Source organism: Lemur catta, chromosome X (genome assembly GCF_020740605.2).
Source record: "Lemur catta isolate mLemCat1 chromosome X, mLemCat1.pri, whole genome shotgun sequence".
Lineage (NCBI taxonomy): Eukaryota > Metazoa > Chordata > Mammalia > Primates > Lemuridae > Lemur > Lemur catta.
In genome coordinates, this window is record NC_059155.1 from 42552270 (window position 1) to 42566754 (window position 14485).

The 14485-nt window shown below is 38.4% G+C and overlaps 1 pseudogene; it reads left to right on the top strand.

The window, feature by feature from the left end:
• Positions 1 to 796: 796 nt before the first annotated feature.
• On the top strand, positions 797 to 12900 carry LOC123628218 (annotated as a pseudogene).
• The last annotated feature ends 1585 nt before the right edge of the window (positions 12901 to 14485 follow it).

Consider the following 14485-nt stretch of genomic DNA (forward strand, 5'->3'; position numbering starts at 1 on the left):
GAATGCACAAGTACAGATGTGTACAGTGCCCTTTAGAAGTCTTTCAAAGAAGTGCATTCCCTCCCCCCACCAATGTTGACAATCTGCTTGCTTAGTGGAGAGACATTTTCTGAGAGGAATAAGGTTACTTTTTCCCTAATTACTACTATTCTGATCTCATTGTCTCAGTTCTCGTACTGGTATTAATACAATGGAAAGGGGAGTATCGAATGTTCCATGAAATAAAGGCTTCAATCTTCATGAGATGGGGCACAGAAGTTATTTTTCTGCTGACTTAAAAAAAAACTGAGATGATCTCTTAAAATTTAGAGAAACTCAAATATGCCCTGTTTGTGAAGCTGGGAGAGGAAACACACAGATTAAGTATTAAATAATCTCAAAGCTCCATTTGGCCAATGGGTGCTAGTTTTCTCACCCACCAATCTTTCCTATATTGTTAACCAAAAAAAAAAACAAAGAGGGAGAGAGAGAGAAAGACGTTGATTCACATTTACCTTCTCTGCGCTGTGCCTTGTTTCAAAGTTGAGTAGCCAAGAAAAGGGGAGACACATATTAATATCTCCTGAATCATCTGTCATTATGAGTGTCCTAATACTTAGCAGTCGATTTTATAGGGGAGGCAGAACAGGAACTATGCTGTTAATTTTTCTGTGATAATAAAGAGCAAGTAAATATATGTCACATGGCTTTCTTCTTGACATGTACTTTTTTTTCCTGCTCTCCCTCAGCGCCCTTGGGAAGAAGATCTATTTGACGGGGTCTCAGCTGTGTAAGGTGGTATGGGGCAGTGGAGCAAATGCTGAGTAGAGAGCTGAAGGCAGATGCATGCGTGAACCTCCACATGGGGTCTACGTGGGAGAGTAAGGGGTCTGTGAAAGAGAGCTCTAGTCAAAGTAAGAAATACAGCATAAAAATAGAGGGTCTTGATCCTGAGAGCACTTGCAGGCTCTTCTGGAGCTTCAGTTATCATGAAGCACCTGGACCGCTCTAGGCTGTCAGTCAGCTTCAGAAATTATGCTGTCAGTGGCTGAGGTCAGAGATTAACTCGAAAGAGCATATCTTCGAACTGCTGGTGCTAGACCAGTTCCTGGCCCTGCTTCCCAGGGAGATCCAGAACTGGGTGCAGAAGCATCATTCCAAGAATGTCAAACAGGCTGTGTTCCTGGTAGAATGGTTGCAGAGAAAACCTAATGGAGCAAAGAATGAGGTAAGAAAAAAGATTCCTTACATATGCAATGAAACAGGATAGTGGTGGATATATTGGAGTGGGAGGTTATCAGGGAATAAGATAGATGAAGTCACTCTTCTGTTGTTCCTTTAGGACAACTAGGTGGGATCCGAAATCACAGACAAGCAGTAATAGTCAGGCCAAGTGTTTCAGAGTTCCTGGCAGAGTCTTTCCTGGCATTAGAGAAAAGAAATATATTTTTTCCCAATTTAGAGCCAGTGTGAATTGAAGGTGGTTGGCCTAGTCTGGCATGGCTAAAGAAGCAAGACTTAAGTTCTTAGAAACATAAATAAAAGGCCAGAAAGAGTTGGGAAAGGAGAAAAGGTCCAAAAAATGGACAACGCTTATAGAGACCAAAGGAGAGAAACAGAAATATAAATCAAACAACTCTAGGGAGACTACAGTAAAAGAGAAGAAATAAAAATGAAAAAATGGAAACAAAGATATGGAAAAAAGACAAATGCCAACAGAGAAGTGGAGGGAATGAGGATGCTGAGGGGTAGTGTCCTCTGTAGTGGGAACACATATCTCTGGGCCCGAAGAAAAGAGCCTCCAGTGCCCTCCCTTTGTAGCCTGTCCTTGGCCCTGCTCAAGAGTGGGGAACCAAGGTATGCTTCTGGGAGATGGCAGCACACTTCCTTTTCTCAGGAGCCTACCTTAAAGAATCCGAGGCAGGGCATATTTTTGATGTCTTATTACAACCAAATTATGTGGAGGGAGGTTGGAGCCCTACTCTTCCCCCATCCTTTAATCCATTCCATTCTTTTACCCCATGAAATCTTTCCCTGGCTATGGTAGGTTTGGAAATTCTAGCTGACAAGAATGAGTTTTTCAATTCAATTTCTTACCTTTTAGAGAAAACTAGAAGATAGAAATCCACTAAGGCAAGGACTCAAGCCAATAAAGCAAGCCAGTGAAGGGGAACAGGCAGGCTGCGCAACCCTGGTAATAGATTGAGCTGGGTCTGTGTGCACAGGGATGGGGACTGCTGGGTTAGAGGGGTAGTGGCATTAGTCATAGCCTTTTCCATTTTATCCTAATTTTCCCAGATTTTGAGTATAGTTCTTTATGGGAGCATAGTGGCACAGTACCTCTTCAGTCTTTTTATTACTTTCATTAATGTCACGTACTTCCCAAATCTGGGCCCTACTCTTGTTCCTCCCTCCACTACCACCCCAAAACGAAAAGTAAGTTCTGTGCTAATGAGGATGGACATTATTTCTAGGTCACAGCCCATGAGCTGGGAAAGGAAGCAGTGCTCATGGGAGGAACAGCAGTGGCCCCAGGCTTCAAGCGGAAGCCGGGAGAGCACCAACCGATGGGCATGTTCCAGAATGAATGTTGGAATACATGCCAGGTATTACAAGAACAGCTGGGCAGGAATACTCACAAAGAAACCCATCCTGTATATGAAAGAGGTGAGGAGCTTCATCATAATTCTTTTCTCCTGGGAGCTGGGATAGTAATTGGTACAGCTAGAATGTCATGGGAAATTTCCAGGTGCGCAGGCATGCTAGCAGCTGTGATGTCTCCCAGGTGGGATTATCATAGGTCAAAGGTGGGTGAAGGTCGGGGTTGGCCTTGGGGACAGAAATATCCAAACCACAGAACCCTGATACTCACACTGTGAACTCTGCTCCTTTGAAATTTGAAAGAAGAGAGGAAGATGGAGCAGGGGCACGTGGGGCCACCTCACTCTCACAAGTTGCAGGAGAAATTGGGATCAGACATGAGCTGTCAATAGCAGAATGTGAAGAAAATTGTACAACACGAAAAAAATAATAAAAGACAAAAATCTTCCACATTTCCTGCTGTACACTGGGGACCTGAGTCCTTCATTTTCAGACCTTTTTTGCCCAGCTCAATAAACAATTTATTTTATGAGAGGAAAAATTAATGTATTTCCTTTTACTGATTTCTCTCTTGAAATGTGGAGAAATAGTGAACTACCTGGGGAACCAGTTCTATGAGTGGTGGATATTTGGTTCTTATTTACAATGAAAAGACCACTTCTGGGCACCACACGCACACTTGTCACAGTGACCTGTCTTTATTGAAGGCATCCTGATGTATTTTAGAAATCAGCTCAGGATGTTTGTAAACAGGAAAGAGAAATTTTCTCTGGCTTTTTTCCACTTACAGCTGCTCATGTTCAACAGATTTTAGTCCCTTCTGAGCAGAAAAGCGCTAAAGACCAGAAGATGGCATCTGAGCTCCTCTTGCCTAAGTCCCAGGTGAGCTGTACTCTCCAGCTTTTTCAGGCAACCTGAACATGGCCTTGTGTCTGCTTGCCCCTGCTGACTACGACCCATAGTGTCCAGCAGGTGCTTTGAGGCATGTTAGCCCCAACTGTCTTCTTGCCAAATAGGCTTGGCACTGTGGGAATTGGGCACCTCCTAAGCTGTTTACTGATCCTCTTTGTTTCTTCCTTTCTGCCATCTCACTTTTTTCCCCTAAATCTTGTGTTGTTAACTTCTTCTGCCCCTGACCTACTGTGTAATTCAGAGATGGGTGGTAGGACAACTTCTACAGTGTCAAGTACTAAACTATAGCCCATTCTGTTCTCTAGAGTTTGTTGACATTTGAAGATGTGGCTATGCATTTTTCTGAGGAAGAATGGCAATTACTGGATACTTCTCAGAAGACTTTCTACATTAATGTTATGCAGGATATCTATGAGAATGCCATCACCATAGGTAAATATGTGTAGAAGTTCCTTCTGTGTAGAAGTTGACTAATATGTTATATCCTCGGTTTATGCAAAATGGACCCTGTGAGAGAGTCCCAGTGTTCTAATAGCTGGTTGGTTCTCAGCTTCATGGTGTGGGGGAAAGGAAAGGCTTGCCTGGTTCACCAGGGGAGCTTTTTATTAATACACATGTCTCACTTCTATATTCTAAATAGAATTCTTGATCTATTATACCCTCACCTCCACCCTACAAACCTTCTCTTGTCATATCTTTTCCATCTCAGTAAAGGGAACCACCATTTACCCAGTTGCCAAGGCCAAAAACCTGTCACTCATCCTTGACCTCCAATCTTTCTGTTATACTCCACAGCTGATCCGTTGGCAAGTTCTCTTAGCTCTATCTTCAAACTATATCCTGAATCCAGCCCTGTCTCAAGCTCTACCACTTTCTATCATCCTTGTCTAAGCCACTATCATGTCTAACCAAGTCTACTTCAGTATAACGGGATTCCCATTCCCTATGTTGTTTTCCTCTATCTGCCTTACATTTACTTCTTAGCTTCCTCATTGCATATCTACCCACATCCACAGTAGAGCATAAAGAAGATATTGGATCCAAATTTTGCCCATTTAAACATTTGGAGTAAAAAAAAGTATAAAAGTGTTATTCATTCTACCTGACAGTAGTCTGGAATTAAGATGACAGTCCATGACCTCAAGGTTTTATTATCAGAGCATTATTATTGCATCCTGAACTTAAAGTGATCTATTTAGAGAAAGGGGAAGAACCATAGATCCAAGGTCCCCAAGAGTTCAGGGAGAGTCTTAGAGAGTCTCCTACAGATAAGTGTATACATGGGAAGAGGAGAAACATTCCTTGTAGAAACCTTTACAGGGGCTTAACATTTTAAGATTCTGCTCCTATATTTTTTCAGTTGAAGTTTTTATTAAGATAATTTTAGATTCACATGTAGATTTACAATGTAATAACAAAGAGAACCCATGTACACTTTACCCAGTTTCCCACAGTGATAACTTTTGCAAGAATATTGTATGATATCACAACCAGGATATTGATACAATCCACTGATCTTATGCAGATTTCTCCAGTTTCACTTGTATTCATTTGTGTGTGTGTGTGTGTGTGTTTTAGTTCTGTACAATTCTATCCCACGTGCAGATCTGTGTATTCAACACCACTCCAAAGTATACTGGACAGTTACATTAGCACAACGATCCCTTCTGTTGCCCTTTTAAAACCATGCACACTTCCCTGCCACACCAGGTGAACCCATGCCAACCACTAAGCTGTTCTACATTCTTAAAATTTTGCCATTTGAAAAATGTTATGTGAATGGAATTATAAAGTACGTAACTTTTTGGGATTAGCTTTTTTCATTCAGAGTAATTCCCTGGAAATTCATCGAAATTGTTGCATGTATCATTAGTTCATACCTCTTTACTGCTAAGCAGCATCTCTTGGTATTGATATGCCATCATTTGTTTAACCATTCACCCAAGGAAGAATATCCTTGCTGTCTCCAGTTTTTGGCTATTATTAATAAAGCTGCCATGAACATTTGTGTACAGGTTTTCGTGTAGAGATAAATTTTCATTTCTCTGGGATAAATGTCTCAAGTGTGCAATTGCTGGTTCATATGGTAATTATTTTATTTTATTTTTTTTTAGATTTGGAAGAAAGTTTATTTTAGTTTAAAATTTTTTCCAAGTTTTCACATGTAGCTTTGTCTAATGGCAGAAGCAATCTGAACCTGAAAACATTATTTCTTTCTTCATTCACTAATTTAGGCAAGATATATTTACTATGGCATGAACTGGACAGCTCCCTATGGCTGTAACAGAAAAGGAGACAATAAAGAACATGTCCTTATGATACAAAGAGGAGTTGCTCTATTCAAACCATAATACTAACAAGTACCACAGATCACCTGTCGACTATATGCTAAAAGATTTATATACATTATCGTAATCTACATGACAACCCCATAATTTATGAATTCCTGTGTCCCCCCATCAACATGATTTTTTAATTTAAAAAGTCAATAGGCAATTTTTTTTTAAAATAGTAATTGATCAGGTAAAAGAACTGTGTCACAAACAGAGCAAAAGCATAAGAACCAGAAAGGAAAAGGAAAAGCCTTGGAGGCTATCTATAAGAGATTGAGGAGTATGCAAAACCAGAGTTCCAAAGGTGATAAAACAAAAATGAGAAGTGATAATTAAAGAAAGAAGATTGCTTGAGCCTAGGAGTTCAAGAGTAGCCTGGGCAACATAGTAAAAACCCATCTCTATAAAAAAATAAAAAAAAATTAGCCAGGCATGGTGGCTCAAATCTGTAGTCCAGCCACTTAGCAGACTGAAGCAGAAAAATGGCTTGAGCCCAGGAGTTTGGGCCTACAGTGAACTGTGATCTGCACTCTAGCCTGGGTGACAGAGTGAAACCATGTCTCAAGCAAAAAAAAAAAAGAAGAAAGAAAGAAAGAAGACGAAATTTCCCTGAGTAAAGAAAGATGTAAGCCTACAAGATGGAGAGTAAAATAGACATTTTCAGCAATGAAATCGTATAACAAAAGAACAATTCTGAAATGATCTCTCCTTAGCATGAGAATTTGAAAAGAAGGTATTTTCCTTTTCACTATTAAAACCACTTAACTCTAAAAGGACAGACAAAATACATTCATTTTTATTTTAAAATCTACTAGTAGCCTTCTAGTGGCAGTCACTTGTCCTTTCAGAAAATGTTAACAAATTTACATTTATTTAGTTATTTTTTAATTATTTTTTTTATTTCAGCTCATCATGGGGGTACAAAAGCTCAGGTTATATACATTGTCCATGTCCCGCCCATCCCCCTGAGTCAGAGCCTCAAGCGTGACCATTCTCCAGATAGTGCGCCTGGCACTAGGTATGACTTCATATGGTAATTATTAATGCATATTTAATTTTATAAAAAAGTCCCAAACTGTTTTCCACAGTGGCTGCATCAGTTTACATTGCCTTCCAGTAATGTGTGAGAGACTCAGTTTCTCCACATCCTTGCCAGTGTTTACTGTCAGTACTTTTTTAATTTTAGCCATTTTGATAGGTGTATAGTGATATCTCATTGTGGTTTTGATTTGCATTTCTCTAATGGCTAATGATGTTTTATATCTTTTCATGTGCTTATTTGCCATCTCTGTGTCCTCTTCAGCGAAGTGTCTTTTGCCCATATTTTAGTGGGATTGATTACTTTATTGTTGAGTTTTGAGAATTCTTTATATATTCTAGATTCTAGTTCTTTGTTGGATAAATGGTTTGCAAAGATTTTTTCCCAGTCTGTATATATCCTTACACTCTTCCCATGGGCTTCCACAAAGTAAAAGCTTTTAACTTTGATGAAGACTGATTTTCCCTTTTGTCATTTTATAGATTGTGTTTTTGGTGTCAAGTATAGAACTCCAACTAGCTTACCTCCCTATCCCTAAAATTTTCTGCTTTGTTTTCTCCTAAAACATTTATAATTTAAAATGTTTTACATTTAAGTCCCTGATTCATTTTGAGTTAAGTATTATATAAAATGTGAGGTTTAGGTTTTTTTTTTTTTTTTGCCTGTGGAGGTCCAATTACTTCAGTATCATTTGTTGAAAAGGCTGTCCTTCCTCCACTGAATTGTTTTTTGCTTTTTCATCAAAGATCAGTTGGGCACATTTATGTACATCTATTCTGTTCCACTGAGCTGTGTCTATCCCTCTGCGAATACTGCACTGTTTTGATTACTGTAGCTGTATAGCTAGCCTTAATATCTATCAGGTAGAGTGATTCTTCCCACTTCATTCTTTGTTAATATTCTTTCAGCTATTCTGGGGCCTATGCCTTTCCATGTAAATTTTAGTGTAAGTTTATTTATGTCTACAATAAACTTTGTTGGGATTTTACCAGAAATTGCATTAAAGCTATACATCAGTTTGAGGAGAATTGTCATCTTTACTATTAAATGTTGATTCTTCCAATCCACAAACACAGTATGTCTCTGTTAAGTTAGGTCTTCTTTAATTTCTTCCAGTAACATTTTGTAGTTTTCAGCATACATATACTCTATATGTTTTGGTGAGTATATGCCTTAGATTTTCATTTTCATTGGAGCAATTATAAATGGTATTATTTTTAATTTTGGTTTCTGCATGTTCATTGTTTTTAGATAGGAATGCCATTGATTTTGAGTTTTGCTATTTTATCCTGTGACTGTTCTGAATTCACTTATTAGTTCTAAGAGGTTTTCTTGTAGATTCCTTGAGATTTTCTACATAGGCAATCCATATCATCTACAATACCTTTTATTTCTTTGTCTTGCCTTATTGCATTAGATACACTGTGTTGAATAAGAGTGGTGACAGCAGACATCCTTATCTTGTTCCCAATTTTAGCATGAAAACATTCAGTCTTTCACCATTACCTATTAGGGGGTTTTTGTTGATATTCTTTATCAAGTTGATATAATTCCTAACTTTATGAGTGTTTTTTTAAATCATAAATGGATGTGGGATTTTGTCAATTACTTTTTCTGTGTCAGTTGATGAAAACATATGATCTTTTCTCTTTAGTTTGTTGATAAGGTGGGTTATGTTGATTGATTTTCAAATGTTGAACCATCTTTGCAAACCTGCAAAGAATCCCACTTGGTCATGGTATATCATTCTCCTTATACATTGTTGCACTGAGTTTGCCAATATTTTGCTGATAATTTTTATATTTAAATTCTTGGGAAATGTTAGTCTGTAGCTTTTTTTTAAATTTAGTACTGGCTTTGTATGGTTTTGGTATCAGCATAACACTGTCCTTATAAAATGAGTTGAGTAATATTTCCTCCTCTTTTTTGGAAGAGATTGCATGCAATTGTTAATTCTTGAAATATTTGCTAAAATCCTCCAGTGACACCATCTGTATCTGGATATTTCTTTTGGAGAAGCTTTAAAATTATGAATTCAGTTTCTTTAATAGTCATAGTGCTGTTCAGGTTATCTGTTTCATGTTGGTTGAATTCTGGTAGTTTGTGGTTTTCAAGGAATTGTTACATTTTCCCTAGCTTTTAAAATTCATGAACATAAAGATCATGGTATTCTCTTATCTATTTAATTGCTGTAGAATGTGTAGTGGTATGCTTTATTTCCTTCTGGATATTGTCGATCTGTGTGTTCTTTTTATTTTTGTCAATCTTGATAGAGATTTATCAGTTTTATTAATTTTTTGAAGAGCAAGCTTTATATTGATTATGCTTTCTGCCCTCATAGGTATTTCCTTTTTCATTCTGCTTTGGGCTTATTTTCCCTTTTTTCTAGTTTCTTGAGGTAGGAACTTAGATTATTGATTTGAGGCCTTTCCTCTTTTCTACTGTTAACATTTAGAGCTATAAATTTCCCTGTGAGTACTTCTTCAACTTGAATTCCATATATTTTGATGTATTATAATTTTATGTTCATTCAACTCAGTTTTATGTTATCTTATTATGGGGATACAGAAGTTTAGGTTATGTATATTGCCCATGCCCCCCCACACTCCTGAGTCAGAGCTTCAAGTGTGTCCATTCCCCAGACAGTGCACATCACACTCATTATGTAGGTATACACCCATGCCCTCTTCCCATCCTCCACCTCTGTCCGACACCCAATTGGTGTTATTCCCACATGTGCACTTAGGAGATGATCAGGGAAACCAATTTGCTGGTGAGTACATGTGGTGCTTATTTTTCCATTCTTGGGATACTACACTTAGTAGAATGGGTTCCAACTCCCTCCAGGAGAACAAAAGAGATTCTATATCACCATTATTTCTTATAGCTGAGTAATACTCCATGGTATACATATATCACAGTTTACTAATCCACTCATGTATTGATGGGCATTGGGGTTGTTTCCACATCTTTGTAATTGTGAATTGTGCTGCTATAAACATTCGGGTGCGGGTGTCTTTTTTATACAATGACTTTTGTTCTTTTGAGTAGATGCCCAATAATGGGATTGCTGGATCAAATAGTAAGTCTACTGGAATCTGTTTAAGGTATCTCCATATTGTTTTCCATAGGGGTTGCACTAGTTTGCAGTCCCACCAGCTGTGTATGAATGTTCCTGTCTCTCCACATCCATGACAAAATGTATTGTTTTGGGACGTTTTGATAAAGGCCATTCTCACTGGAGTTAAGTGAAATCTCATTGTGGTTTTGATTTGCATTTCCCTGATGATTAGAGATGTTGAGCCATTTTTCACATGTTTATTAGCCATTCTTACATCTTCTTTTGAAAAATTTCTATTCATGTCGATTGCCCAATTTTTGATAGGGTTGTTTGATTTTTTCTTACTGATTTTCCTGAGGTCTAAATAGATTCTTGTTATCAGTCCTTTATCGGATGTGTAGCACGGGAAAATTTTTTTCCCATTCTGTAGGTTGTCTGTTTGCTCTCATGACTGTTTCTTTGGCTGTGGAGAAGCCTTTTAATTTAATCAGGTCCCATTTATTTATTTTTGTTGTTGCTGTGATTGCCTTAGGGGTCTTCATAAATTCTTTGCCTATGCCAATGTCTATAAGTGTCTTTCCTACATTTTCTTCTAGAATTCTAGTAATTTCACACCTAAGGTTTAAGTCTGTTATCCATCGTGATTTGAATTTTGTGAGAGGTGAATGCAGTGGTTCCTGTTTCAGTCTTCTACATGTGGCTATCCAGTTTTCCCAGCACCATTTATTGAATAAGAAATCTTTTCCCCAGAGTATATTTTTGTGTGCTTTGTCAAAGATTAGATGGCTATATGAGGATGGTTTTATATCTGGATTTTCTGTTCTCTTCCACTCGTCTGATTCCCTGTACTTGTGCCAATACCATGCAGTTTTAATAACCACAGCCTTGTAGTATAGTTTGAAGTCTGGTAAATTAATACCTCCGATTTTGTTTTTATTGCTTAAAATTGCTTTTGCTAAACATGGTCTTCTCTGGTTCCATGCATAGCGTAAAATTATTTTTTCTGTATCTTTGAAAAATGATGTTGGTAATTTAGTAGGGATTGCATTGAATCTGTAGATCACTTCGGGTAGTATAGACATTTTTACAATGTTGATTCTTCCGATCCACGAGCATGGTATAGTTTTCCACCTGTTTACATGCTCTGTGATTTCCTTCCTCAGTTCAACTCTATATTTAAATATCCTTTGAGATTTTCTGTTTGAATCATGGGTTATTTAGAAGTGTTTTGTTTCATTTCCACATCTTTTTAGGTTTTCTGGTTTTGATTTTTAGTTTGATTACATTTTTGTCATATTTCCATTGTTGGACATTTTGTCTATTATGTTAGGAGAGTCTGTGCCTTACTTAAATGATATTTTGTTTTAGCAGGCAGTCACCGTGTTTTAGTTTAGCATAGAGGTTCTTTCCTTCTTTTGTAGGATATGCTTCCAGTGATAATTTTCAGAGCCTATATGGTGTTATTTTGGTCTCCTTGGTTTATCTGGTACTTCTGGGGCTCGCATGGGTCCCTGCTGCTGCTGCCTGAGGGTGTGGAAGGCATTTTCTTAGGCTAGGGTGTATATCAGTGGGAAGCAGAGTCTCAGACCCATGGGGATTAAGACACTTCATAGTACAGGCCGCTTGTTGTGGCTGTTTCCCTCTTGCCAATTCTGCCTGCCCACTTTGGTGTCTCCTATTGAGTGGAGGGATTCTCCTATCTACAGTATTAAAGAGGCTTCCCATGCATTCCTCTTGATGTGGCTGGGTCCCTACTGCCAGTTCTGCTTGTACATTTTTGTATCTTTCCGATGGGGTTGAGGAGAGTCTCTAGCCCAGTAGGGAGGGCAAGTTCCTCTCCTTGTCACTTAACTTTTGACAGGACACCAGGCTGATCCCCTTTGCCAGTGATGTCTGGTTTGCTTGATGTTATCAGGTTTCCCATTCATGCTGGGGAAGGAATAAACCTATCCAGGAAGCCTTCTGTTGATAGGTTGATGGTTGGAGAACCTGGGATCTGGGTTGCCTTTTCTGTTGGATATGGGGATGTAAGACAGCCTGCTACAATATTATTCTAGTTCTGGGGTCCAAAACTGGTTTGTTTTTTTCTTAACACTTTTTAGAATTTTGTTTGTATTATCTCTAGCATTATTTAATGGGTTTGTTGTTATGCCTAATGGGGAGGATCAAGGGGAAATGAACTAGAAATAACTTGTTCCTGTATTTTTTAACAGCAAACATCATTGACTTTTCTCTCCATTTGTGTAGTTTTCTTATACTGAGATACAGATGGCTGACTCTTCTGTTTATTCTAACAGGGTTAATGCTCAGAAAAGACACTGGAAACGATCAGCCTATATCTGTTCCTGCATGAGAAATACAAATACCAGGATGCAAAGTATCAGAAAAGACCAGAATGGAAGTTTCCCAGAAAACAACGAACAAGGAAAATCATGGTGATACACACAGGGTTCAGAAATGGCATCTAGCTTTTCCAGGGAAGAAAAGAAAAAAATTTCAACTTGAAGAGCTTCCAAAACTTACAGATATTCATGGGAAAGGCCACACAGTAGAGAAACCTTTTACATGTCAGGCACGTGGTAAAAGCTTCAAAGTTAGCTCTGACCTTATTAAGCACCAGAGAATTCACACTGAATAGAAACCCTATAAATGTCAACAGTGTGATAGGAGATTTAGATGGAGTTCAGATCGTAATAAACACTTCATGACACACCAAGGAATAAAACCATATAGATGCTCATGGTGTGGGAAAAGCTTTAGTCATAATGCAAATCTACATAAATCCCTTGAAATGTAATTAACGTGGGAAAAGATTCGTTCAGAACTCCCACCTTATTAAACACCAGAAGACCCACACAGGTGAGCAGCCTTATACTTGTAGCGTATGCAGGAGAAAGTTTAGCAGGCGGTCAAGCATTCTTAGACACCAGAAACTCCACAGGAGAAGGGAAGTGTGTCCAGTGTCTCAGGTTTGAGGAAAGTCACCATATTGAGCTTGGCCTGATAAGTGAGGAAAGATTACAAAATTATAAGGCACCCAATGATAGAAATCTGTCTTCAACACAAAATTTAGGACGGGTACATATCATGGTTTACAGAAAGGAATCTAAGATGTCTCTCTTATTCAGCATTCTGTCTTCAGTGTCTAGCAGAAGACTATTACATAATGAATATTTGATTTTATTTTATTTTTATTTTTTTTGTGTTTAAATTTAAACGTTATGTGTACTTGTTTCACATTGTCTTTCTAAGATGGCATTCATGTTTCAAGTATTTCAAGAATTATATGTTCTCCTTTTGGATAATAATGAGTATGTTGTAAATAAAAGAATAAAAATATTGCTTCCAGGTATCTGTAGTTGTTTATCTGTATTTATCTGATCACTCAGATCTTCCCCACCCTCAGTCATCTAAATTCTTCAGGTATAAATAAGGTCCTTGGCAAATATATGATAGCCATGAGTCCTACTCTCATTCTTTGTTCTTTCTCAGGAGAGAGGGAAAGTAAGAGTATTTAGGTACTCTAAAGGGAACTCAAAGAGAATTACTGAGTTAGGGACAGTTTCAATGGTTACCATTCTGTCTGCTTGAACAACCAAGCCCTAGGACTTAGGGAAATTTACTCTAGAACAGGAAGAAAGGATTCAATGTTTACCCTGGGAGAAATGCCCCCATTGCAGTTGCTTCTCTCCTGAGTACCCACTACTGCAATGTCTTCTGTCAAGGAATTCCCAGCACCAGAGGAAGGCCTGAATGCCATTACAGACCTAGGGACCTTAAAAGCACTTGATAACTCTCCTCCTGCTGATCTTCTCAGGACAGATATATAGAATGAAATGGTGAGGGAGGCAGTCTGGGCCATCATCCAGGTATCTGTCTCTTTCTAGAAAGCACATAACACTGGTGAACAGATTCTTTTGACTTTAATTATGTCACGTTCAGGCTTTCACATTGGTGCTGTACTGCTCCAGGGCCTAAAAGGAGTCCCATTTTGGTTTCTCAGTCACAACCCTGTATACCGGAACGCTCTGCAAGAAGGTCTGAAGACTTTGAAAAACTGATTTACTAAGAATGGCAAGGAGAGCCCTGTGGCCTCTTAGCCTTCGTGCACATCTGATATGAGAACAAAGTAAGGCATGTGGCTTAGAGGGAGGGCCCCAGTCAGAGCCAGGCCAGATGAAAACTACTTTCTGATGCTACTGGTTTCCCTCAATTCCCCACTGGCCTAAGTGACTATCTCTTAAGAAAAGATAATGTGGTGTCAAGGGACTTGGGAAGACTGGGATTTATATCTATGTCATCCTGGTTTATGATGTTGGCCAAGGCTTCCATATATTTATTTAGCATTTCATAAAATTTTATTTTTTACTGAAAATTACATGTTTCATATTTAATTTAAATATTAAACAAAACTCCTTTGCTACCAAATTGCCCAGAAATGGCCATTTTCACTTTTTTGGAACAAATGCCTTCAGATATTTTTGCCACCAAGAGACCTTTCTAAGCCTCTTTTCAGGACAGTAAAATGGGGATAATAGTATCTACCTCTCAGGGCTGCTG